General features: G+C 44.8%; 1 protein-coding gene across 1 annotated transcript in view; it reads right to left on the bottom strand.

Moving 5' to 3' along the window:
- Positions 1 to 8,978, bottom strand: part of LOC138649626 (dipeptidase 2-like) — a 438,600-nt gene extending 429,622 nt beyond the window's left edge. The window contains exon 1 of the mRNA XM_069740170.1: positions 8,881 to 8,978. The gene's annotated coding sequence lies outside the window, so the exon portion shown is untranslated. The remainder of the gene's footprint in view (positions 1 to 8,880) is intronic.
- Between the last annotated feature and the right edge of the window lie 18,922 nt (positions 8,979 to 27,900).

Genomic DNA, 27,900 nt, shown 5'->3' on the forward strand with positions numbered 1-27,900 from the left:
TACCATTTACCAAAACTATATATATTTAGTTGTGAAGTGGTTCAGTGACATTTTCACACCAATTTTGAACTTTTGTTTGGTGTTTTCTCCATATACTGCCTATTATTTTTGTTCTTTCTTATTATTATTTATTAATTGTATTATTCTTACATTTGAATAAATAAAGTATATATGGATTCTAGACTCCCGATTCTTTAGAATCGGGCTGCCATCTAGTAATAATAATAATAATCATTTTTATATATATAGCGCCAACATATTCCGCAGCACTTTACAATTAAGCGGGGACATGTACAAACAATAAAATCGGTACGAAATCTATCGATAGATAGATCTATAGATAGATACAGTAGATCGATAGATAGATAGATCGATTGATAGATGGATAGATCTATCTATCTATCTATCTATCTATCTATCTATCTATCTATCTATCTGTGTGTGTAAACATTATTCTTCAATGGAGTATGTAAATGAAGAGGCTGGACAAGAAATAACATCACAATTCTTTTTTTTTGTTCAATAATAGATCGTCATTTAGCTTTAAAAAACGCATACAAATCTGCATGAAAAAATGCATGAAAATCCACATAAAAAAACGCATGAAAAATGCATCAAATCTGCATCTTCGTTTTCTGCCAAGAGAATCTGCACAGAAAATTCCACAGGCAAATCTGCAACGTGTGCACATACCCTTAAAGGGACACTGTCACCTGCATTTGGAGGGAACAATCTTTAGCCATGGAGGCGGGGTTTTTGGGTGTTTGATTCACCCTTTCCTTACCTGCTGGCTGCAATATTGGATTGAAGTTCATTCTTTGTCCTCCGTAGTACATGCCTGCACAAGGCGCAGGCGCCGGGCCTCTGACCTTTCCGGCGCCTGCGCACTGCAGTACTATCCTCTGCCCTCAACAGGGCAGAGCAAAGGACGCCTGCGCCGGAGCCGTGGCTGAAGATCAGAAGAGGACGTCTTGTAATGAAGATGGGAGGCGCCGCAGCGGACCGGAGACGCCCGTTTGACCTGACCAGCAGCGGGACCGCCCCTGGGTGAGTATAATATAACGTCTTTTTCTCCTCTTTCAGGTAACATCGGGGGCTTATCTACAGCATTACAGAATGCTGTAGATAAGCCCCTGATGCCGGTGGGCTTACCTCACCCGCGAATTTCGGGGTGACAGGTTCCCTTTAACCCAAAAGGCATGACTTTTCAAATAAACCCTCCGACGTTAAAAAGCTGTTTTCCACTCATCACCCTCTCGGATACGTATTAGATTATATGCCTCTCATGTCAATTTTAAAAAACCATTTAGCCCCAGTAAGCTGATTATATATCGGGGATAAGTGGAAGTGGGTAAGTATTCTTTACTGTAATTTTATTCAGTTCACGGAAATCAAGTCAAGGCCGCCATCTATCTTTTTCACAAAAAAACCCAGCAGCTACAGGTGAGGAGGAAGGACATATATGACTCTTCCGTAAACTTTCATTAATATATTCCTTCATAGCGGTCCATTCAGGTCCTGACAAATTATACAGTCGAGCTTTAGGCAATTTGGCATTAGGAATAAGATTTATAGCACCATCATATGGACAATGGGGCGGGAATATCTAAGCCTCTTTCTCTGAGAACACATCTCCAAAGTCTTTCAGGTAAGCCAGCAGACCCTCCAGACTAGCGGAGCAAATTTGTACAGAGGAAAGGCATTTCTTATGACAATAGGAACTCCATTTAACAATATCCTTCCCACACCAATCAATAACAGGATTATGGATTTGCAGCCATGGAAATCCCAACACCAACCCAGCAGGTAAGTTATCCAACACATTGCAGGAAATGGACTCAGAGTGAAGAGTTCCCAAATCTAAGTGTGAATTCTACCGTTACCAGCTGGACTAAGTTCTGAAGTAACAGTGTCCTGTCAATGGTGACAATTTGAATAGGTCTTTCCAATCTAACTGTCCCTAATCCTAATTTAGCAACCAGTCCAGAATCAATGAAATGGGGGACAGATCCACAGTCAATGAAAGCAAGAGCAGATAACCACAGGTTCTGAAAACAAAGTTCCACGTTCAGCAATACTTTATCTGAGGAGTAAAAGGGTTCCTTGAAGTCTGAGTGACCTCCCCAAATATCACTAGACTTACACGTTTCCCAACAGCTTGCTGGCTTGAGCGCGAATGTAGCAGTCTTTGAGAAAATGTCCAGCACAACCACAATAAAGGCAAAGTCCAAGATCACACCTACACCTCCTCTCCATGACCTGAGAGCGAGTTGTTCCAACCTCCATTGGTTCCGTCTCATGCAAGTGAACAGACTTGGACAGGACGACTGAAGCCCCCTGCACTTAGTAACCCGATGTTTACCCTGGTCACCCGGGTGCTGCAGGGGGACTTCTGTGTGACAGCTCCCCAGCGACCACACAACGACTTACCAACGATCACGGCAAGGTCGTATCGCTGGTCGTGATCGTTGGTAATTCGTTTAGTGTGACTAAAGGTACCGTCACATTTAGCGACGCTGCAGCGATATAGACAACGATGCCGATCGCTGCAGCGTCGCTGTTTGGTCGCTGGAGAGCTGTCACATAGACAGCTCTCCAGCGACCAACGATGCCGAAGTCCCTGGGTAACCAGGGTAAACATCGGGTTACTAAGCACAGGGCCGCGCTTAGTAACCCGATGTTTACCCTGGTTACCATTGTAAAAAAAGAAAACACTACATACTTACATTCCTGTCACGTTCCCCCGGCGTCAGCTTCCCTGCACTGTGTCAGCGCCAGCCAGAAAGCAGAGCGGTGACGTTACCGCTGTGCTCTACTTTACGGCCGGCTGGCGCTGACACTGGGGGACGCAGGGAAGCTGACGCTGGGTAACGTGACAGGAATTTAAGTATGTAGTGTTTTTTTTTTTACTTTTACAATGGTAACCAGGGTAAACATCAGGTTACTAAGCGCGGCCCGGCGCTTAGTAACCCGATGTTTACCCTGGTTACCAGTGAAGACATCGCTGGATCGGTGTCACACACGCCGATTCAGCGATGTCAGCGGGTGATCCAGTGACGAAATAAAGTTCTGGACTTTCAGCAACGACCAGCGATGTCACAGCAGGATCCTGATCGCTGCTGTGTGTCAAACACAACGATATAGCTATCTAGGACGCTGCAATGTAACGGATCGCTATCGTTATCATTCTAAAGTGGCTAAATGTGACGGTACCTTAAAGCTTAACATCCTCTAATCACCGTCTTTTGTTCTGTAATTAAGGCCATTACTGTCGCACCACAGGAGGTTGTTGTTTTCCATTGAGTTTAGCCATTTAGTTTCTTGATAGTTCTATTCAGTTTATTGTATTTGATAATATAAAGACTATATATATTGCATTTAGTTTAGTTTTATTTGAGCAAAAAAGCACTGAATCAATGAATCATTTTTTATATATTTTAAATAGAGAATTAGAAATTTTAGAGCAAGGTACAGCTGTGAGTAATGACCAGAAGCATTTGTGTCTAAGGCCTCAAGCACACTAAAGAAAAAAAATCATGCGAAAATCGCACAAGAGGACTGAAATGCTGGCCTTGAATGGGCCCCTCTGTCTCGCCAGGGCCCCGGCACTTGCCCAGGTACGCCGGGTGCTGACGCCGGCCCTGCTGGGCAATATACAGTACTACGTGGCTGGGCAATATACTACGTGACTGGGCAATATACTACGTGGCTGGGCAATATACTACGTGACTGGGCAATATACTACGTGACTGGGCAATATACTACGTGGTTGGGCAATATACTACGTGGCTGGGCAATATACTATGTGGGCTGTGCAATATACAACGTGGACATGCATATTCTAGAATACCCAATGCGTTAGAATCGGGCCACCATCTAGTATATTAGAAATGAATAGTCACTTTTGAGCCCCATAGTGAAATATCGATTTAAGTACTGTGATACATAGATGGTACTGAAGTTAAATGAGGCAACATTTTCAACAGAAACAACTGCATGTAATTAAAGTGAACCTGTCACCAGGTTTGGCAGATATAAGATACGGCCACCTCCTTTCAGTGCTTATCTACAGCATTCTATAATGCTGTTGATAAGCCCCCGATCCGACCGGAAAGATAAGAAAAATAAGTTTTATTACACTCAACTGCAGGGGGGTCTGGTCCGATGGGTGTCGCAGGTACGGGTCCGGCGCCTCCCATCTTCTTGCGATGCCATCCTCCTGCTTGCTTCACAGGTTCCCAGGCATCGCACTCATGCGTTGGCGTACTTATCTGCCCTGTTGAAGGCAGAGTACAGTACTGCAGTGCGCAGGCGCTGGGCCTCTCTGACCTTTCCCGGCACCTGTGGAGCAACCGCTAGGTCTGTGGGGCAATCGGGACGGGTCCGTTGGTTCTTAAGGGCGTTGTCATAGCAGCAGTGACCCGATCCGTGACCCTGGGCATCCAATCAAACTCAAGTAAAGGGTAAATAAAGTTTATAGGGGATTAGTTTGTGACGCCACCCGTGGTGCTAGGCAGTAGGGTAATGGCCGACTCTGCAGCAGAGATGTTTCAGCCCTCCAAGGGTAGAGCTAGGCCCCAGGGCAGTTATAGAGGTAAAGGTGATGGTAATGGTTGTAGTGCAGGGCAGGTGACGCGGTAAATAATTCTGAGGACACAGCAGAGTGCAGTTTCCACACTTTCACCCACAGTTCTTAAATGCAGTCCCAGCCGGGTGCTGTGTCCTCCAGGTCTGTGGTCCAGCCAGCTCTCAGGTAATTTGGGGTCCACTTTGCCAGAACCCCCTTCTTATGTTCTTTCCCTGGCCATCTCACTGCGCTGGCTCCCGCTTCTCCTGCCCTGCGCCTCACACCAGGTCCCTTGCCAGCATTCTCAGATCTTGTCGGGCGACGTCCTCCTGGTCTCCTTGATTCTATGTGGCTGCCTTTTCAGTGAGTGTGTGTGATTGTGGCTGTGGCATGTACAGAAAACACAGCCTCCGGCTTGCTAGGTGAGCCTTGTAGTTCTCCACTAGTATGGGGACCAGTTCCCCCACTGCGACCTGGTCCCTTCACACGACTACAGTCAGTGTGGATTGGGGCACCACGGGTGGATTCTTCACTTCCCGTGCCCCTAGAACACCTTCTTTCTGTCAGGAGCTTCTGTCTCCATGTCTGCTCCCCTTCTCTCCACCATCTCACTGCCTTTCCAGAATCTTCCTGACTCCTCCCTCCTGTTTCCATGACAATTTTTCCTCCAATTGTCACAAAACTCCCCACCAGAGCTGGGGCCCCTCACCCCTAGCCTGAAGCAGTGTAGTGTTGGATGCACATGTGCGAGTCCCGGGTAGTGCCCCCTCCTTACCCGAGGGCTAAATACCTCTGGCTGAGGTGCAGTACCTCTGTGGTGACTGGACCCTTAGGGGCGACACACCTGCGCACTGCAGTACTTTACTCTGCCCTCAACAGGACAGATGAGTACACCTGAGCAGAGCCACGATGTCGGTGAGCCAGGAAGCAAGTAGGCTGGCGTCATCGCAAGAAGATGGGAGGCGCTGGACTCGGACCTGTGACACCCATCAGACCAGACTGCCCTGCAGGTGAATATAATAAAATGTATTTTTATTATCTTTCAGGTCGTATAGAGGGCTTATCTACAGCATTATAGAATGCTGTCGATAAGCCCTGAAAGGTGGTGGCTGTATCTTATATCGGCGAAACCTGGTGACAGGTTTGCGTTAAGTAATTTTAGGTCAAAATACATGCATTTCAAAGGGAGAGAATGAGGAGTAATAGAATAAAACTTTCTTTATTATTCGTTACAATGGCAGAATGACAACCATGCTCCAAAATTAAAGAAAGGGTTTAAAAAAAAGCAAATAATTAAAATTATAGATCAGGAGTGTCAAACATGTGGCTCGCGGGCTCATGTGGCCCCTGAACTGCTTTATGCACATGCAGCGCCCCAGGGTCCTGATCGTTGCAGTAAGGCTACGTTCACATTTGCGTTGTGCGCCACTGCGTCGGTGACGCAACGCACAACACAAATAAAAACGCACCAAAACGCACGCAAAAGCGCTGAGTTTTGCGACGCATGCGTCGTTTTTTGCCGAAATTTGGACGCAAGAAAAATGCAACTTGTTGCGTTTTCTGCGCCCGACGCTTGCGGCAAAAAAAAACGCATGCATCGCACAATGCAGCACAACGCATGTCCATGCGTCCCCCATGTTAAATATAGGGGCGCATAACGCATGCGTCGCCGCTGCGTCGCCCGACGCAAACACGCAAAACGCTAATATGAACGTAGCCTAATGTCATTCTTCCACCAGGGGGAGTGATGTTACGTCTGAAGGCAATAAAGGAGATCTCTTTACCAGGTAAACACAATGCATGCAACAGGTTCACACTCCACACCAGAAGGGGGAGCTCTAAGCCTGTTTTAGGTGAACTCCCCTATAAAACATCCTGATCTGGAGGGAAAAGGGGTTCAGAGTTGAGTTCCTGTCAGGAGGACAGAGGGAGAGGACGGAGTCCTGGAGCCTGAAGTGCTGCAGCTCCTGGAAGAAAACACTAAAGTGAACATATTGCAGAGAGTGTGTAGGAAAGCAGAGCACAGGAGAGGAATATCAGAGGGAGACCAGCCAGGAGCAGACTGCTTCCTTCTGAGGTGCAGGAATCCAGTAGCCAGAATACCGAGGGAGTAAGGATCTCTATGCTTTACTTCAGAGACTGGCAGGACAGATAATTCCACGTTACCTGCCCGCCCTATACCGAGGAGGCACGGTGGCAACTTGTGGGGGCTGGGGCGTGCTAGAATCCCTGTAAAAAGCCTCAGGCCATCAGTCATACAGGTTTGTCCTATCCATCTGGGGGACAGAGAGAGAGAGACATAACATCTATAATAGTTGGACCTTACCGAGAAGCTCAGCATGAAGGGACTACAACACCCAGGCGCTAGAGGAAGGCTACTGATTTCCACCTGGATAAGGGGACTCTGGATTTGCCTTCAGACCGGCTGGACTCTGCCTGCCCTGTAATCTGGTGCTCTGGACTGTGGACGCTGAAGCCTTCAGTAAAAAGGTAAAGAGACTGCAACCTTGTGTCCTCGTTCTTCACTGCGCCTCATACCATCCACTATCTACACACTGGGAAGCCCTGGGGACATACTTCACCTGTGGGAAGGTATACCATCTAGCTGCCATAACATCACCCCAGCAGACCCCTAAGCAGCATCGGTCACCCTGACCGAATACCACAGGTGGCTTCACGAACATTATCCCTTTAAAGACCTTTCCCTTTTACACGGATGTCCCTAGGGCCACGGACCGGGTCAGCCACCGTGACATCCCCCTTGAGAACCGAAGGGCCCGACTCCAAGTACCCCACTGCCCTACTGGGAGCGCTCCACACAGGCACTGTAGACCCTTGGAGATACCTGCTCGGTTCAGGGGTCCACTGATGGCCGTGTTTTATTTTAGCTGAATGTGCATCCTTAGACACACATTCAATTGAGATGTACTGTATTTTTCGGACTATTATAGTCCAGATGTACGGTACCTGCTGTGGATGGGCAGGTGAGGGAGCGGCAGCAGTTTAGCTGCTGGTCACAGGAGGCGGGAGTTGGCTGCCGCGACTAACACTGTGACCACTACAAAAGAAAAATGAATATTCACTGCTCTCCACACCCATGGGAGTGGAGAGCAGTGAATATTCATTTCTCTTTAATAGCAGACATGCTGTTAGCTGCAGTGACCAGCTTCCTGGAGCTGCTGGGCTCTGAAGTGCACCCCCTACTTAAGGGAATGAATATTCACTGCTCTTCACTCCCATGATTGTGGAGAACAGTCAATATTTATTGATCTTTAATAGCGGGCACAGTAGCCTCAGCTGCTGGCTTCCTGCATCTGCTGGGTGATCACATGTGCCCGCTATTAAAGAAAATTAATATTCACTGCTCTCCACACCCATGGGAGTGGAGAACAGTGAATATTCCTTCTCTTAATTAGCGAACACACTTCAAAGCCCAGCCACTGTGTACTCACTACTAAAGATCAATGAATGTTCAGTCCTCTCCACCCCTATAATCCCGGGCATGGAGAGCAGTGAGTATTCCAGCAGCTGTCACCTGCTTATAAGCAGCACATGATGTAACTGCCATGTGCTGCTTACAAGCATAAATCAGCTGCTAGCATTAGAACAGGACTCTGCGAGGGAGCACAGGGAAGGTAAGTAGGATGGTTTATGCTTTTTAATGTTTTTCTGATGGAGGCCATGTAAACCAGGATAGGGATGAGGGGGCATGCATGCCAGGATAGTGATGGGGGTGGCATGCATACCAGGATAGGGATGAGAGGGCCATGTATACCTGGATTGGGGACATATATGTACCCGGATCGAGGATATTAGTATAGAATTGACTACATTTTTTGCTTCAATTTTTTTCCTATTTTCTTCCCCTAAAACCTAGGGACATAACTACAATATGACGACCTGGATGGGGACATATCTACAATATGGGGTCCTAAATCGGGACATAACTACAATATGGGGACCTGGATGGGGACAAAACTATAATGTTAAAAAGGTGTATAGAAAAAAAAATGGTATCACTAAAAATGTCACTTTCCTTTCTTTATGTGGCCAATATACGAAGCCAAGTTTGAGACCCCTGTTATAGATCAAGGCTAAACAAAATAAACCCAAAATGGTGCAAAGGCATTGCTGCAAGTCTGTGTCATATACACCAAAAAATGAAAAATCCCTCCATTCTTGAAAATGAGGGGTATATTGTAATGTTGATTGTTTTTACAAGCACTTTGCCATTGCACCCATTATAGGAGTTGAGACAACTCTTTTAATAAAGTGATAACTGACATTTATATTTTTTTATTAAGTTGACTTACCTGTGAAATGGGATAAACGGTGTCCAAACGCCGATTACCAAATTCTGATGTTTGTGCTTTTCAGGCACTCATCCTCTAAGTAAGACAATTCTAGAAATGGGCTGACATATGGAGAACAACATGATGATGCTTAAAGATTATTCTTTATCTATTTTATGCAGCTTGCAGGACAGTTGCAAGTTGAAACACAGAGGAATGTTAACGGCAGATGTTTGGCTTTTATTTTTTTGTCATAACTATGCTGTATATAACCAAAATGTACTGTTTTCTTCAAATTTACAATTTAATTTCTGAACGAGAGCACAAATGTTGAAGAGACAGTACACACTCCACCAAAAAGCATGATAACACAAATGTCACAGGTACGTGTGCGATCTTTGAGTTAAAACTCATACTTTAAGGGTATGTGTCCACGTTCAGGATTGCATCAGGATTTGGTCAGGATTTTATGTCAGTATTTGTAAGCCAAAACCAGGAGTGGCTGATAAATACAGAAGTGGTGCATATGTTCCTATTATACTTTTCCTCTAATTGTTCCACTCCTGGTTTTGGCTTACAAATACTGACATAAAATCCTGACCAAATCCTGATGCAATCCTGAACGTGGACACATACCCTTAGAGTACCGTACTTTTCCATGCAGCGAAAATATGGTACTTTTTCACTTGCATATTCTTTTACAGAAAATCTGTTGTGATGTGTAGCATCAACCAGAGATTACAGTACATTTTTTTCAGACGGGTAAAAATATTCCTACCAGTATTTGTGAGAAGTATTTGTAACCAAGGAGTGCATAACTTCCCATAGCCCACATTTATAATAGAAACTGTAGGTATACATAATGTTAAAAATTTGCTATTTATGTATGAAAACACTAATACTTCTTACAACTAGTGCTGAGTGGTTGTAGCGCTATTGCCAGTGCCCCAGCATGGCGTCCCCTTCCCCCCTCCATGCAGGGACGTCGGCTTAGTCACCGCCCCGATCCCCAGCATGCTCCTGCTTCCTGCCACTTCCTGGTCTGTGTGTGCATGCTGCAGTTCCCGGAGGCAAGCCTGGTGTGCGCATGTTCCCCTTGCTCTTAATAAAGAGGAGAGGCATTTAGTATAATATAGTGCACTTTATCTATCTCCATCACTATATACTTCCAGTTCTCATAAACCTGCCTGGATAACATATACTGGGTGTTTTAAGTGTGGTGAGAGAACCTGCGGATTGTGTCAGTATATAATGAGGACGGATAAATATGTTAACAATATTACTTTAAAGGAATATAAAATTAAAACCAATGCAATAAATATTATATAGGCTGCACTACGAGGAGTCTTAAGAAAAGGATAAAAAAGGTTCATGATTTTTCCGCAATGCGTTTTTCATGCGGAAAAACGCACATCATGTGCACAGAAATTGCGGATTCCATTATAAATGATGGGATGCTTTATGTATGCAGATTATTTGCGGTTTTATAGCGTTTTTATAGCGCAAAAACGCTAAAAAACCGCAAATAATCTGCAACGTGTGCACATAGCCTTAAGGTTAAAGGAATTGAGAGAGTAACTAGATCAATCAGAGGGGGTGACTGGGAACTTGCACTCCGTTGTCGGGAGGCATATTGGATATTGGCTTTAAACGCACGTTCTCCAGAAGGCCTTAATTATAAAAGTGATCTTCTATGTTTTTATTAGATCGCTCTGCCGTATCTTTGCAGTATGCAGATAACATCTTACTGTTTTTTTGTGCATACGATGAATGTCTTGTGTATCATTGTCATTCGGTGTAAATATATCAGTTTTTTTTCTCTTTGAATATAAGCTCAGCTATGCTAATTTGCGAAAACAGGTTTTCAACTAATCCTATTCATATGAAATGTCTTCACACAATGTTCGCATGTGTTAAATATATATATACTTATTATAAAAAATTATAAAATCTATTTTCATGACATTGTGATTTTATGTATATTAAGGATTAATTTCCCTCTGGTCGATACGGGGTTAATTGGGGAGGTAGTCCTTTCTAATTAATTACATGTGCTGTTGTGATAGATATAAGGAACTGTTCACTCTATGTTTGCATGCCTTTGAGGACTATTTTTACTGGGTCCGAAAGACATCAGGCCTATGGGGGGGGGGGGGGGGTCCCCATGATGTTGTTTTTTTATCGCTGAAGATGTTTAAATAAATAATTTTTTACTTAAAAATGATTCCTGTGAAGCGATCGCCGGGGACCACCACGGTGCAGGAAGACTACTGTACACAAGATGAGGTGCAAACAACTAAGGGTAGATTTATTTGGAAGGCAAGGAATGAAGTGGATGAGGAAGATGCAAGCAGGGGTATGCAATGGCAAAAGATAATTTACAAGAGTTATATTCTTTAGCTTGTCCGTAAAATAGCACCGTGCTCCAGCTGGTACAGACTCAAAATATGTCACACAAGTAAATGCAAACAATAAACAAAGAATAATGCTACTCTATGTATAACCTCCCTGGCTTTTACTAAGCAGGCCTCATGGCTGCTGTGTTCTGGCTATTGAAGCCTACACTAGGCCCTGACGAGCACAAAACAGGAACAAACTCACGGTGATGTTGGGGACTCAGATCCAGTCCCGGGGGGGCCCCAACAGCCTAGTACGGTGGTGCGCACGGCTTTCTGTAAACTCCGTGAAACGTTGTCTTCTCCTTGCTTCTGGGTCCTGGAGGTGCTCCTGGAAACTGTAAATCCCTTTCTCGATATCTTCGTGCATCCTCGAACTAACACAGGACAGCCACCCTCGCTGCACCCGGAAAAGTCTGTCAAATCTCACAAGTCCACTCCGTTACAGGCTGGGGTCCTCTATTGCAGCTATATCAGGACACAGTTTTCCTCTCTTGCAGCTATCAGCACAACGTTCTCTCTGCAGCAGCCTCAGCTCACACACACTGGTCAGGCTCCACCCCTGCCATCTGCACAGTCCAGTTCATTCACACAGTCTATTACAGGGGAGAAGCAAAACATTCCATCCTGCCAGACAAGCGGGTGCAGTCTCTTAAAATAACAGCGTCTTCCTTACTGTCCATAACAGCACCACCCTCCAACACCTGTTCCGGAAGTCCTCTATTTCTGTTTGTACCCATGTGGTACAGCCTCTGACCCTCACACCCTCTGACACAGCCTCCCCTGCTGCACTATGTTAATGGTGGCCTCCATTTCACCCACACTCCTCGCCCTGGCAACAAACATGGTGGCGTAGTGGGCCTTCTCCTTTCTTCCAACTGTACCTTTAAAACAAACCCACCTCCACCCTCCCTTATCCTCCCCTCTTTTGAAGTCCACTCTGTCCGCATCTACTCTCCCTAGAACCTCCAAATGGCTATCATATACCGACCTCCGGGCCCAACCACTGCCTCTATTGACCAATTCTCCACCTGGCTCCTTCACTTTCTGTCTGCTGACATTCCCACCATGATCATGGGTGACTTCAACATCCCCATTGACACCCACCAGTCAGCAGCCTCCAAACTCCTGTCCCTTACTTCATCCTTTCGACTTGGTCCTCCTCAGCCACCCACACAGACGGACACACATTAGACCTGGTCTTCACCCGTTTATGCTCCTTATCTAACTTCTCAACCTCCTCTCTCCCTCTATCTGACCACCATCTACTCACTTCCTGTCCTCCTCACCTGTCACCCATGTCCAGCACCATGCGCACCCACGCAGGAACCTCACACACTCTCTGACTCTATCCTATCACTATAGAAAAAATAACCTTTGGCACTCAATAAGTCCATGATAATTTCTTTAGACAAGTAGTTTTATTAATAAACAGCCGAATGTAGACCAACAGACATCGTAGTATCCAACGTTTCAGCAAAATCTGCCTTTATCAAGGAAGTCTATTTAAAGAAAACAATATCATAAATGATCCATATAATAATCATGGATAAATTGTAACAAGGTAAATAACTGAACAAAAACCCTATAATACCAAAATAAAACAATGAAAGAGAATAAGGAAGAAGACCAGAAACCCAGTAGAACAGTAAAAAGAAAGTATCACCGTGATCATTTAAAAGGAAAAAGACACAATGCTTCTGAAATTATATTTTATTCATCAAAAGAACATACCATAAGTCCATAGGTGAAGAAGGAGGGGATGTAAAAGCAAGAATAATTAGTAACAACCAAACACTACACCCCAAAGAAAAAATATTTATGGATATATATAGAGGAGTCTATCACCCGACTTTAGTGTAATACCAGAAGAAAGCATGCACAAAATATGGGGAACAAACCAAAACAAAGTGCCAAACTATAAGAAAAACCTAAATGTATGTACCTGTAAGGGGTGAGTACTGTGCGTGGCATATCACAAGCCAATAGGCTTATAAGAGCGACAGCATAACTTGCTGGGAATAAAGCAAAGCATATAAGCATTGAATAACCAGTAAAACAAACAACTGAATCGCCATAGAGCAATATTGGCTAAAGGAACACAATCTCCTGTAAACACACAGTGTACCTGTAGTAGCGATAGTGTCGGCATGCTTCCAGCGGCCCAGGGAGATGACATGAGAAAAGTGCCGCAAACCAGGTATAAATGCTGTGTCGCCAGTGAGGTCATATCCGATGCAGCACTAATCAGAGAGTCAGAGCTCCCCGCAGTAAAGGAAAACCAGGGGTGTGCGCAGTGAATCGCCGGAAAAACTGGCACTCATGAGAAGTGCGGGAATTGCCCGAAGTGAGGGGAACCCGGCGCATGCGCAGTAGATCGCCGAAGTCACTCAATAAGGAATACTACGGTGTAGAGTTTCGTGGAGAGTACGGGAATGCCCGAAAAAAGACGAGAACAAAGTGCATGCGCACTAAAGTGACCAGGGACTAATAGTGCACAAAGAAAAAGGAGACCACCACTGGGAACTAGAGTCACAAAGAAACTATAAATATGAGAAAAGAAACATGCTATAAAGGGGAAAAAAAGGGGGGAGGGGAAAAGGGGAAAAATGGAATAGATAAGAGATTAATAATAAGGACCAAATGGAAAAAACGAATAAATAACAGTGCATGCCCAAGAATATCCCAAGTATAACATTTATAATAGAACATACATAGTAGAGAGGGAGTGTAACTCAGTAGGAAGACGAACTTTGTAAAAAAAGGGAAAAGTAGTGATCACAACGGCACCTGGAAAGAGGGAATCAGAGAAACACAATAAATATTAAATAAGGATACAAAATCCATTAGAACAAGAAATCTAATATATAAAGCTGAATGTGTGTGTGTATGTGTGTATGTATGTACAGTGGGGCAAAAAAGTATTTAGTCAGTCAGCAATAGTGCAAGTTCCACCATTTAAAAAGATGAGAGGCGTCTGTAATTTACATCATAGGCAGACCTCAACTATGGGAGACAAACTGAGAAAAAAAAATCCAGAAAATCACATTGTCTGTTTTTTTTTAACATTTTATTTGCATATTATGGTGGAAAATAAGTATTTGGTCAGAAACAAAATTTCATCTCAATACTTTGTAATATATCCTTTGTTGGCAATGACAGAGGTCAAACGTTTTCTGTAAGTCTTCACAAGGTTGCCACACACTGTTGTTGGTATGTTGGCCCATTCCTCCATGCAGATCTCCTCTAGAGCAGTGATGTTTTTGGCTTTTCGCTTGGCAACACGGACTTTCAACTCCCTCCAAAGGTTTTCTATAGGGTTGAGATCTGGAGACTGGCTAGGCCACTCCAGGACCTTGAAATGCTTCTTACGAAGCCACTCCTTCGTTGCCCTGGCGGTGTGCTTTGGATCATTGTCATGTTGAAAGACCCAGCCACGTTTCATCTTCAATGCCCTTGCTGATGGAAGGAGGTTTGCACTCAAAATCTCACGATACATGGCCTCATTCATTCTTTCATGTACCCGGATCAGTCGTCCTGGCCCCTTTGCAGAGAAACAGCACCAAAGCATGATGTTTCCACCACCATGCTTTACAGTAGGTATGATGTTTGATGGATGCAACTCAGTATTCTTTTTCCTCCAAAGACGACAAGTTGTGTTTCCACCAAACAGTTCCAGTTTGGTTTCATCAGATCATAGGACATTCTCCCAAAACTCCTCTGGATCATCCAAATGCTCTCTAGCAAACTTCAGACGGGCCCGGACATGTACTGGCTTAAGCAGTGGGACACATCTGTGTTATGATTTGGTAATTCAGTACCACAATGGACATAAAAGTCAGAGCACATACAGTGACCTGACAATAACCCAAAAACATAGAACGAGCTCTGAGACGTGGGAACTCTGCTGACCGCAATCCCTAATCCTCTCCAACCACACTAAAGGCAGCCGTGGATTGCGCCTAACGCTCCCTGTGCAACTCAGCACAGCCTGAGAAACTAGCTAGCCTGAAGATAGAAAATAAGCCTACCTTGCCTCAGGGAAATACCCCAAAGGAAAAGGCAGCCCCCCACATATAATGACTGTGAGTTAAGATGAAAAGACAAACGTAGAGATGAAATAGATTTAGCAAAGTGAGGCCTGACTTTCTGAACAGAGCGAGGATAGGAAAGGTAACTTTGCGGTCAACACAAAACCCTACAAACAACCACGCAAAGGGGGCAAAAAGACCCTCCGTACCGACTAACGGCACGGAGGTACACCCTCTGCGTCCCAGAGCTTCCAGCAGGCAAGAAAAACCAAATAAGCAAGCTGGACAGAAAAAAACAGCAAACAAAATAACAAAAGCGGAACTTAGCTATGCAGAGCAGCAGGCCACAGGAACGATCCAGGAGGAAACAAGTCCAATACTAGAACATTGACTGGAGGCCAGGATCAAAGCACTAGGTGTAGTTAAATAGAGCAGCACCTAACGACTTCACCACATCACCTGAGGAAGGAAACTCAGAAGCCACAGTACCACTCTCCTCCACCAACGGAAGCTCATAGAGAGAATCAGCCGAAGTACCACTTGTGACCACAGGAGGGAGCTCTGCCACAGAATTCACAACAGTACTCCCCCTTGAGGAGGGGTCACCGAACCCTCACCAGAGCCCCCAGGATGACCAGGATGAGCCATATGAAAGGCACGAACAAGATCGGGAGCATGGACATCAGAGGCAAAGACCCAGGAATTATCTTCCTGAGCATAACCCTTCCACTTAACCAGATACTGGAGTTTCCGTCTTGAAACACGAGAATCCAAAATCTTCTCCACAATATACTCCAACTCCCCCTCCACCAATACCGGGGCAGGAGGATCAACAGATGGAACCATAGGTGCCACGTATCTCCGCAACAATGACCTATGGAATACGTTATGGATGGAAAAAGAATCTGGAAGGGTCAAACGAAAAGACACAGGATTAAGAACCTCAGAAATCCTATACGGACCAATGAAACGAGGTTTAAATTTAGGAGAGGAAACCTTCATAGGAATATGACGAGAAGACAACCAAACCAAATCCCCAACACGAAGTCGGGGACCCACACAGCGTCTGCGATTAGCGAAACGTTGAGCCTTCTCCTGGGACAAGGTCAAATTGTCCACCACATGAGTCCAAATCTGCTGCAACCTGTCCACCACAGTATCCACACCAGGACAGTCCGAAGACTCAAGCTGCCCCGAAGAGAAACGAGGATGGAACCCAGAGTTGCAGAAAAACGGCGAAACCAAGGTAGCCGAGCTGGCCCGATTATTAAGGGCGAACTCAGCCAAAGGCAAAAAGGACACCCAGTCATCCTGATCAGCAGAAACAAAGCATCTCAGATATGTTTCCAAGGTCTGATTGGTTCGTTCGGTCTGGCCATTAGTCTGAGGATGGAAAGCCGAGGAAAAAGACAAGTCAATGCCCATCCTTGCACAAAAGGCTCGCCAAAACCTCGAAACAAACTGGGAACCTCTGTCAGAAACGATATTCTCTGGAATGCCATGTAAACGAACCACATGCTGGAAGAACAATGGCAGCAAATCAGAGGAGGAAGGTAATTTAGACAAGGGTACCAAATGGACCATCTTAGAGAAGCGATCACAAACCACCCAAATGACTGACATTTTTTGAGAGACGGGAAGATCTAAAATAAAATCCATAGAGATATGTGTCCAAGGCCTCTTCGGGACCGGCAAGGGCAAAAGCAACCCACTGGCACGAGAACAGCAGGGCTTAGCCCGAGCACAAATCCCACAGGACTGCACAAAAGAACGCACATCCCGCGACAGAGATGGCCACCAAAAGGATCTAGCCACTAACTCTCTGGTACCAAAGATTCCAGGATGACCAGCCAACACCGAACAATGAACCTCAGAGATAACTTTATTCGTCCACCTATCAGGGACAAACAGTTTCTCCGCTGGGCAACGATCAGGTTTATTAGCCTGAAATTTTTGCAGCACCCGCCGCAAATCAGGGGAGATGGCAGACACAATTACTCCCTCTTTGAGAATACCCGCCGGCTCAGATAAACCCGGAGAGTCGGGCACAAAACTCCTAGACAGGGCATCCGCCTTCACATTTTTAGAGTCCGGAAGGTACGAAACCACAAAGTCAAAACGGGCAAAAAACAGCGACCAACGAGCCTGTCTAGGATTCAACCGCTTGGCAGACTCGAGATAAGTCAAGTTCTTATGATCAGTCAAGACCACCACGCGATGCTTAGCTCCTTCAAGCCAATGACGCCACTCCTCGAATGCCCACTTCATGGCCAGCAACTCTCGATTGCCAACATCATAATTTCGCTCAGCAGGCGAAAACTTCCTGGAAAAGAAGGCACATGGTTTCATCACCGAGCAATCAGAACTTCTCTGCGACAAAACAGCCCCTGCTCCAATCTCAGAAGCATCAACCTCGACCTGGAATAGAAGCGAAACATCTGGTTGACACAACACAGGGGCAGAAGAAAAACAACGCTTCAACTCTTGAAAAGCTTCCACAGCAGCAGAAGACCAATTGACCACATCAGCACCCTTCTTGGTCAAATCGGTCAATGGTTTAGCAATACTAGAAAAATTGCAGATGAAGCGACGATAAAAATTAGCAAAGCCCAGGAACTTTTGCAGACTTTTCAGAGATGTCGGCTGAGTCCAATCATGGATGGCTTGGACCTTAACAGGGTCCATCTCGATAGTAGAAGGGGAAAAAATGAACCCCAAAAATGAAACCTTCTGAACACCAAAGAGACACTTTGATCCCTTCACAAACAAAGAATTAGCACGCAGGACCTGAAACACCGTTCTGACCTGCTTCACATGAGACTCCCAATCATCCGAGAAGATCAAAATATCATCCAAGTATACAATCAGGAATTTATCCAGGTACTCTCGGAAGATGTCATGCATAAAGGTCTGCAGTCCTTAATCCTCTCCAACCACACTAAAGGCAGCCGTGGATTGCACCTAACGCTCCCTATGCAACTCGGCACAGCCTGAGAAACTAGCTAGCCTGAAGATAGAAAATAAGCCTACCTTGCCTCAGAGAAATACCCCAAAGGAAAAGGCAGCCCCCCACATATAATGACTGTGAGTTAAGATGAAAAGACAAACGTAGAGATGAAATAGATTTAGCAAAGTGAGGCCCGACTTTCTGAACAGAGCGAGGATAGGAAAGGTAACTTTGCGGTCAACACAAAACCCTACAAATAACCACGCAAAGGGGGCAAAAAGACCCTCCGTACCGACTAACGGCACGGAGGTACACCCTCTGCGTCCCAGAGCTTCCAGCAGGCAAGAAAAACCAAATAAGCAAGCTGGACAGAAAAAAACAGCAAACAAAATAACAAAAGCGGAACTTAGCTATGCAGAGCAGCAGGCCACAGGAACGATCCAGGAGGAAGCAAGTCCAATACTAGAACATTTACTGGAGGCCAGGATCAAGGCACTAGGTGGAGTTAAATAGAGCAGCACCTAACGACTTCACCACATTACCTGAGGAAGGAAACTCAGAAGCCGCAGTACCACTCTCCTCCACCAACGGAAGCTCATAGAGAGAATCAGCCGAAGTACCACTTGTGACCACAGGAGGGAGCTCTGCCACAGAATTCACAACACATCTGGCACTGCAGGATCTGAGTCCATGGTGGCGTAGTGTGTTACTTATGGTAGGCCTTGTTACATTGGTCCCAGCTCTCTGCAGTTCATTCACTAGGTCCCCCCGCATGGTTCTGGGATTTTTGCTCACCGTTCTTGTGATCATTCTGACCCCACGGGGTGGGATTTTGCGTGGAGCCCCAGATCGAGGGAGATTATCAGTGGTCTTGTATGTCTTCCATTTTCTAATTATTGCTCCCTCTGTTGATTTCTTCACTCCAAGCTGGTTGGCTATTGCAGATTCAGTCTTCCCAGCCTGGGGCAGGGCTACAATTTTGTTTCTGGTGTCCTTTGACAGCTCTTTGGTCTTCACCATAGTGGAGTTTGGAGTCAGACTGTTTGAGGGTGTGCACAGGTGTCTTTTTATACTGATAACAAGTTTAAACAGGTGCAATTACTACAGGTAATGAGTGGAGGAAAGAGGAGACTCTTAAAGAAGAAGTTACAGGTCTGTGAGAGCCAGAAATCTTGATCGTTTGTTTCTGACCAAATACTTATTTTCCACCATAATATGCAAAAAAAATGATAAAAAAAACAGACAATGTGATTTTCTGGATTTTTTTTCTCAGTTTGTCTCCCATAGTTGAGGTCTACCTATGATGTAAATTACAGACGCCTCTCATCTTTTTAAGTGGTGGAACTTGCACTATTGCTGACTGACTAAATACTTTTTTGCCACACTGTATGTGTGTATGTCCGGGATTGGCATCTGCACCGTCGCAGCTACAGCCACAAAATTTTGCACAGTCACATATCTGGACCTCGAGAGCGTCATAGGCTATGTTGTGAAGCGAAATTTTAACCCTGCGCTTTCCAATTCACAAAACAATTTTGCCCCTAACTACATAATGGGGAAAAAGTGAAAGGAAAAGTGTTGGAGGCAAATTGACAGCTGCCAGATGTGAACAAGGGGGACTTAAAGAGTGATAGCGATGGCGCCAAAGAGTATATACCGTACAGTTGCTAAGGTGGGGCCCCTACATGGGATACTCACCACACACGGGGATATGAACACACACAAAATGTGCCACAAACTACCACGTGCTTGAACACATATACCACCCTCAGCACACATTTCACCACACATACACCAACCTCGCCACATAAAAGTCGAAACACAAAAGTCGCCGCTCAAAAATCGCCACGCGCAAAACTTGCCACATGCAAAACTAGGCTCACGCAAAACTCGCCACACGTGCAAAACTCACCTCATGGAAAACTCACCACACGCAAAACTTGCACACGCAGAAAAATTGCCACATGCACAAAAGTTGCAACACATGCAAAAGTTGCTTCACACAAAACTTGCACATACTCAAAACGCACTACACATAAAACTCGCCATGCGCAAAACTTGCTGCACACAACTTGCTACACTAACCTGTCACATGCAACTCGACACACAAAAAGTTGCTACACGCATGTCGCCACACAAAACTAATATCACAAAAGTCGTTACATGCATGTAGCCACATGCAACTCAACACACACAACTTAACACATGAAACGCGCCCTAAAACACACACAAGTCTGGTATTATCCTTCAAAAATAAAAATCTGATTAATAAGCAGACAAACTACAAGAGCAACACATGTACCATATAGGAAATACGGCAGCTGTCAGTCACATGACCTGTCTATTATGTGTATGTGTGAGCTAATATATACTGCCAGGGGCGAGGGCTTCCTGTTGGATGGAGATTTATCAGGCTGCCAATTTAGCTTACAAATACTGAGGTAAAAATACTGACCAAATAACGTGTGAACGCGGTCTAATACAGGAGGAGATGACATACAGATATATACTACATACAGGGGAGATGACACAGATATATACTATATACAGGAGGAGATGACACACACATATATACTATATACAGGGGAGATGACACACAGGTATATACTATATACAGGAGGAGATGACATATTATTTATTATTATTATTATTTATGTATATATATATATATATACATATATATGTATATACTATATACAGGAGGAGATGACACACTGGTATATACTATATACAGGGGAGATGATATACAGGTACATACTATATACAGGGGAGATAACATACAGGTACATACTATATACAGGGGAGATGACACACAGGTATATACTATATACAGGGGAGATGACACACAGGTATATACTATATACAGGAGGAGATGACACACAGGTATATACTATACACAGGAGGAGATGACACACAGGTATATACTATATACAGAGGAGATGACACACATACAGTTAGGGCCAGAAATATTTGGACAGTGACACAAGTTTTGTTATTTTAGCTGTTTACAAAAACATGTTCAGAAATACAATTATATATATAATATGGGCTGAAACTGCACACTCCCAGCTGCAATATGATAGTTTCCACATCCAAATCGGAGAAAGGGTTTAGGAATCATAGCTCTGTAATGCATAGCGTCCTCTTTTTCAAGGGACCAAAAGTAATTGGACAATGGACTCTAAGGGCTGCAATTAACTCTGAAGGCGTCTCCCTCGTTAACCTGTAATCAATGAAGTAGTTAAAAGGTCAGGGGTGGATTCCAGGTGTGTGGTTTTGCATTTGGAAGCTGTTGCTGTGAGCAGACAACATGCGGTCAAAGGAACTCTCAATTGAGGTGAAGCAGAACATCCTGAGGCTGAAAAAAAAGAAAAAATCCATCAGAGAGATAGCAGACATGCTTGGAGTAGCAAAATCAACAGTTGGGTACATTCTGAGAAAAAAGGAATTGACTGGTGAGCTTGGGAACTCAAAAAGGCCTGGGCGTCCACGGATGACAACAGTGGTGGATGATCGCCGCATACTTAATTGGGGGAAGAAGAACCCGTTCACAACATCAACTGAAGTCCAGAACACTCTCAGTGAAGTAGGTGTATCTGTCTCTAAGTCAACAGTAAAGAGAAGACTCCATGACAGTAAATACAAAGGGTTCACATCTAGATGCAAACCATTCATCAATACCAAAAATAGACAGGCCAGAGTTAAATTTGCAGAAAAACACCTCAAGAAGCCAGCTCAGTTCTGGAAAAGTATTCTATGGACAGATGAGACAAAGATCAACCTGTACCAGAATGATGGGAAGAAAAAAGTTTGGAGAAGAAAGGGAACGGCACATGATCCAAGGCACATCACATCCTCTGTAAAACATGGTGGAGGCAACGTGATGGCATGGGCATGCATGGCTTTCAATGGCACTGGGTCACTTGTGTTTATTGATGACATAAGAGCAGACAAGAGTAGCCGGATGAATTCTGAAGTGTACCGGGATATACTTTCAGTCCAGATTCAGCCAAATGCTGCAAAGTTGATTGGACGGCGCTTCATAGTACAGATGGACAATGACCCCAAGCATACAGCCAAAGCTACCCAGGAGTTCATGAGTGCCAAAAAGTGGAACATTCTGCAATGGCCAAGTCAATTTCCAGATCTAAACCCAACTGAGCATGCATTTCACTTGCTCAAATCCAGACTTAAGACGGAAAGACCCACAAACAAGCAAGACCTGAAGGCTGCGGCTGTAAAGGCCTGGCAAAGCATTAAGAAGGAGGAAACCCAGCGTTTGGTGATGTCCATGGGTTCCAGACTTAAGGCAGTGATTGCCTCCAAAGGATTTGCAACAAAATATTGAAAATAAAAATATTTTGCTTGGGTTATGTTTATTTGTCCAATTACTTTTGACCTCCTAAAATGTGGAGTGTTTGTAAAGAAATGTGTACAATTCCTACATTTTCTATCAGATATTTTTGTTCAACCCTTCAAATTAAACGTTACAATCTGCACTTGAATTCTGTTGTAGAGGTTTCATTTCAAATCCAATGTGGTGGCATGCAGAGCCCAAATCGCGAAAATTGTGTCACTGTCCAAATATTTCTGGCCCTAACTGTATATACTATATACAGGGGAGATGACACACAGGTATATACTATATACAGGAGGAGATGACATACAGGTATATACTATATACAGGGGAGATGACACACAGGTATATACTATATACAGGAGGAGATGACACACTGGTATATACTATATACAGGGGAGATAACTACAATACCCAGATAGATTAGCGAAATTAGGATTATTTAGTCTAGAAAAAAGACGACTGAGGGGCGATCTAATAACCATGTATAAGTATATAAGGGGACAATACAAATATCTCGCTGAGGATCTGTTTATACCAAGGAAGGTGACGGGCACAAGGGGGCATTCTTTGCGTCTGGAGGAGAGAAGGTTTTTCCACCAACATAGAAGAGGATTCTTTACTGTTAGGGCAGTGAGAATCTGGAATTGCTTGCCTGAGGAGGTGGTGATGGCGAACTCAGTCGAGGGGTTCAAGAGAGGCCTGGATGTCTTCCTGGAGCAGAACAATATTGTATCATACAATTATTAGGTTCTGTAGAAGGACGTAGATCTGGGTATTTATTATGATGGAATATAGGCTGAACTGGATGGACAAATGTCTTTTTTCGGCCTTACTAACTATGTTACTATGTTACTATGTTACTATGTATAACATACAGGTACATACTAGATACAGGGCAGATGACACACAGGTATATACTATATACAGGAGGAGATGACACACAGGTAAATACTATATACAGGAGGAGATGACATACAGGTACATACTATATATAGGAGGAGATGAAACACAGATATATACTATAGACAGGAGATGTCACACAGGTATATACTATATACAGGAGGAGATGACACACAGGTATATACTATATACAGGGGAGATGACACACATATATACTATATACATATGGAGATGACACACAGATATATACTATATACAGGAGCAGATGACACACAGGTATATACTATATAAAGAAGGAGATGACACACTGGTATATACTATATACAGTGGAGATAACATACAGGTACATACTAGATACAGGGCAGATGACACCCAGGTATATACTATATACAGGAGGAGATGACACACAGGTAAATACTATATACAGGAGGAGATGACATACAGGTACATACTATATATAGGAGGAGATGAAACACAGATATATACTATAGACAGGAGAAGATGTCACACAGGTATACACTATATACAGGAGGAGATGACACACAGGTATATACTATATACAAGGGAGATGACACACATATATACTATATACATATGGAGATAACACACAGATATATACTATATACAGGAGCAGATGACACACAGGTATATACTATATAAAGAAGGAGATGACACACAGGTATATACTATATACAGGAGGAGATGACATACAGGTACATACTATATACAGGAGGAGATGACACACAGGTATATACTACATACAGGAGCAGATGACACACATGTATATACTATATACAGGAGGAGATGACTTACAGGTATATACTATATACAGGAGGAGATGACACATGTATATACTATATACAGGAGGAGATGACATACAGGTATATTCTATAAAAAAAATGAGATGACACATAGGTATATAGAGGAGGAGATGACATACAGCAGGTATATACTATATACAGGGGAGATGACATACAGGTATATACTATATACAGGAGATGGCATACAGGTATATACTATATACAGGAGATGACATACAGGTATATACTATATATAGGAGGAGATGACATACAGGTATATAGTATATACAGAAGGGATGACATACAGGTATATACTATATACCGGAGGAGATGACACATAGGTATATACAATATACAGGAGGAGATGACATACAACAGGTATATACTATTTACAGGGGAGATGACATACAGGTATATACTATATACAAGAGAAGACATACAGGTGTATACTATATATAAGGGAGATGACAAACATGTATATACTGAGGGGAAAATGAGAGGTGTGAGGTGAAAATGAGGGGTGTTAGGTGAAAATGAAAAGGTATGAGTGCAAAATGAGAGGAGTGATCGGAAAATGACAGATGTGAGGTCGAAATGACAAGTGTTAGGGGGGGAATGAGAGGAGTGAGGGGGAAAATAAGAGGAGTGAGGGGGAAAATGAGAGGTGTAAGGGAGAAAATAAGAGATGTGAGGGGAAAATGAGAGGTGTGATGGGACAATATGAGAAGTGAGGTGCTATAACTAACCACAGATATTTACTATGCCCAGGCAACGCCGGGCTCTTCAGCTAGTAATAAATAAATCACATACAATGATGATTCAATACATCAGTTCTGTAAAGCCTCATACTCTCTATTCATCCCTCGTGGATGGAGTGTTTGTAGGGTGAAAATCCAGAATGCCTCTCTTTCCCTTAACCTCTGGATCCTATTACTGGATAGCCCCCACGTAAGGGCAATGGGGTACTCGGTACTGGGTCCTTCAGTTCCTTCAGCGGGGATGTCACGGTGGCCCGACCCGGACCGTGGCCCTATGAGGGGCGCCCAAATAAAAGGCAGAGTTCATAGATAACAGTAGTGTTCGTGACGCCACCTGTGGTATTCGGTCAGGGTGACCGACGCTGCTTAGGGGTAGAGTGTAGAGTCTATTACTCCCTCAGTGTTCCGCCACCGCATCTGCGCTCAGATGGAGGCAGCCTGCTTCTAGCTGGTCTCCCTCTGTTGTTTCACTCCTGTTGCTATGACTTCTGTGCTCACTCACTACGGCACACTTCTTTTCTTGTCCATTCTTAGGAGGCTGCTGCATGGGTTGCAGGTGCAGCTCCGTGTCCTTTTTACTGAGCCACTGATGTTCCTTCTTATTCCTCTGTCTGCCTGACAGGAATTCCCTGGGCCGAGCCCAGTCTGCTTCTCTCCCTATCCTGGCTCCAACTTCGACTGACTATCTCCTTCTCCCTCCAGTCAGCTTCTCCCTCACTTCCTAACCAACCCCCAGTTTTACCCAACTGTGAGGAGTGGCCTAATAGATAGAACCTTTTGCTCCCCCTGGTGGCCGGCGTGTGAAGTGTGTGTGGCTGTGATACCTGGCAGGGTGAACTCCTTTGGTGCCATCAGACGTAACATCGCTCCCCCTGGTGGAAGAACGACATTACTGCAACAACCAGGATTCTGGGGCGCTGCATTACCACCGCGCCTAGAGGAGGAAATACTCTCAATAACTTGAAATTTCAGCTGAGAAATAGAATGTCCCGCTGAAATGAAATGGAACAGCACAGGTAACATCATACGTTTGCACCGAATATTGGACTTATGTTGGGAGATGCGGTCCTGGATATGTTGGGTGGTTTCACCAACATATCCGAGACCGCAAGGACATTTGATTAAATAGATAACATGGGTGGAATCACATGTAAAAAAGCCATTAATCTGGAACAATTTCCCAGACATAGTGTGGGAGAAAGTGTTTCCTTTGGTAACATTGGAACATTGTGGACAATGTAAACAGGGGAAAGTACCTTGTCTCTGAGTAGTTAAAAGGGATTGTCGTTGTATCGTTCTCACTGAGCCTACATCGGCTCTCACCAGTAAATTCCTAATGTTCTGTGATCTCTTATAGCATATTAAGGGTGGATGTTAGGTCTCGAGTTCCCGCTTCTGCACAAGGGGAATCTCGAGCCATCTCCACTGCGGTCTCCCATTCTCATCCAGCCGCAGTGGAGTCTGCTCAGCAGGGGCATCGGTCCCAGCGTCTTGCTCAGTCTCACGCTGTACAGAGAGTTACTGCTGCTTCTTCAGCTTCTGCCATTAAAGCCAGTGCTGGTCAGCAGCGAGCGGACTTCTCTGGGACTAAGTCCTTGTCTGCACACACTGAGCATGCCCAGGGCAAGATCTCCCGTTGGAGATCGAGGGTCATGTGCTCAGGCTCTGCAGCACATTCCCTTGGTCCTCTTGGCAGGTCTTGGAAGGGCAAAGTTTCTGTGGCCACTTCCTGTGCTGCAACTATATAAACTGCGCATGACCGCACGGCCATGCGCTAGTGTACAATTGTTAATGTGTGTATGTTGTGAGTGCAAGTCGTCCTTGGATACCCCTACCCTATTGAATGCCTGTTCGCGGAAGGAGTATGGTTGCTATCTAGCGCCCGACTTAGCCTACAGCACTAATCACACATTACAGCGTCCAGTTGCTGTGATCGCCAGTACGGCGCCGTGCACTTCCTCTGTGCTTTCCTTACCCAAGCCTGGGTGGTTAGTGGCGTTCGTCAGTGCGGCACCGCCTGCACTCTTGTGCCTTAAAATTGTTATTTAGTTTCTTTACACACCCAGTGGCGGTGTTGTGCCAGCAAGGGTCTAATCGGACTTCAATCCTAGTTGGGCTTGAGTTCGCTGACTACTTGCTCGCGCTCTATGTGCGGTACCGCGGTCCTGTGACGCAACAGGATCGCTTCCTTCACGCTGGGTGAAGTTTAACCCACGTGTGTATACTTATGAGTACTGCCATATAGTCCGTCATTACTTGGCAGCAGGTTCCATCTCTGCATGGTGGACCCCGGGCTGCGAACGCACCATACTCTATCTGTCTTATTATTTGGTGCGTTCCGCTAGCCGTAACATTACACTAGCGCCAGGGTCTGGCTAGTAATGACGGACAAACAGCAATCCTTGCGGTATATCCAGCAGCTGGAGGGTAGGTTGGTGGCTCTTGAGAGCGCAACCTCAGCTGTGGATGTTACCGCAGTTGCTGTACAGGCTGCTAGCGTGACTGCAGCAACCCTGCCCATTGCCACCCCTGTTCCGACATTTTCTCGCCTCCCGCTGCCAGAAAAATTTTCTGGTGATAGCAAATTTTGTAGGGGATTTGTGAGTCAGTGCTCTATTCACCTCGAGCTCCTGGCTGCACGTTTTCCTACAGAGCGGGCCAAGGTGGGATTTATAGTATCTCTCTTGTCGGACAGGGCGTTGGAATGGGCTACGCCGCTGTGGGAGCATGGCGATCATGTGGTGCAGAGTGCTCCGCTGTTTCTGAGCACTCTGAAACAGGTCTTTTTAGGACCTCAAGTCACCCATGATACTGCGCTCCAACTGCTGGCATTAACTCAGGGTGAGTCC

The sequence above is a fragment of the Ranitomeya imitator genome, chromosome 9 (genome assembly GCF_032444005.1).
Source record: "Ranitomeya imitator isolate aRanImi1 chromosome 9, aRanImi1.pri, whole genome shotgun sequence".
In the NCBI taxonomy this organism is placed as follows: domain Eukaryota; kingdom Metazoa; phylum Chordata; class Amphibia; order Anura; family Dendrobatidae; genus Ranitomeya; species Ranitomeya imitator.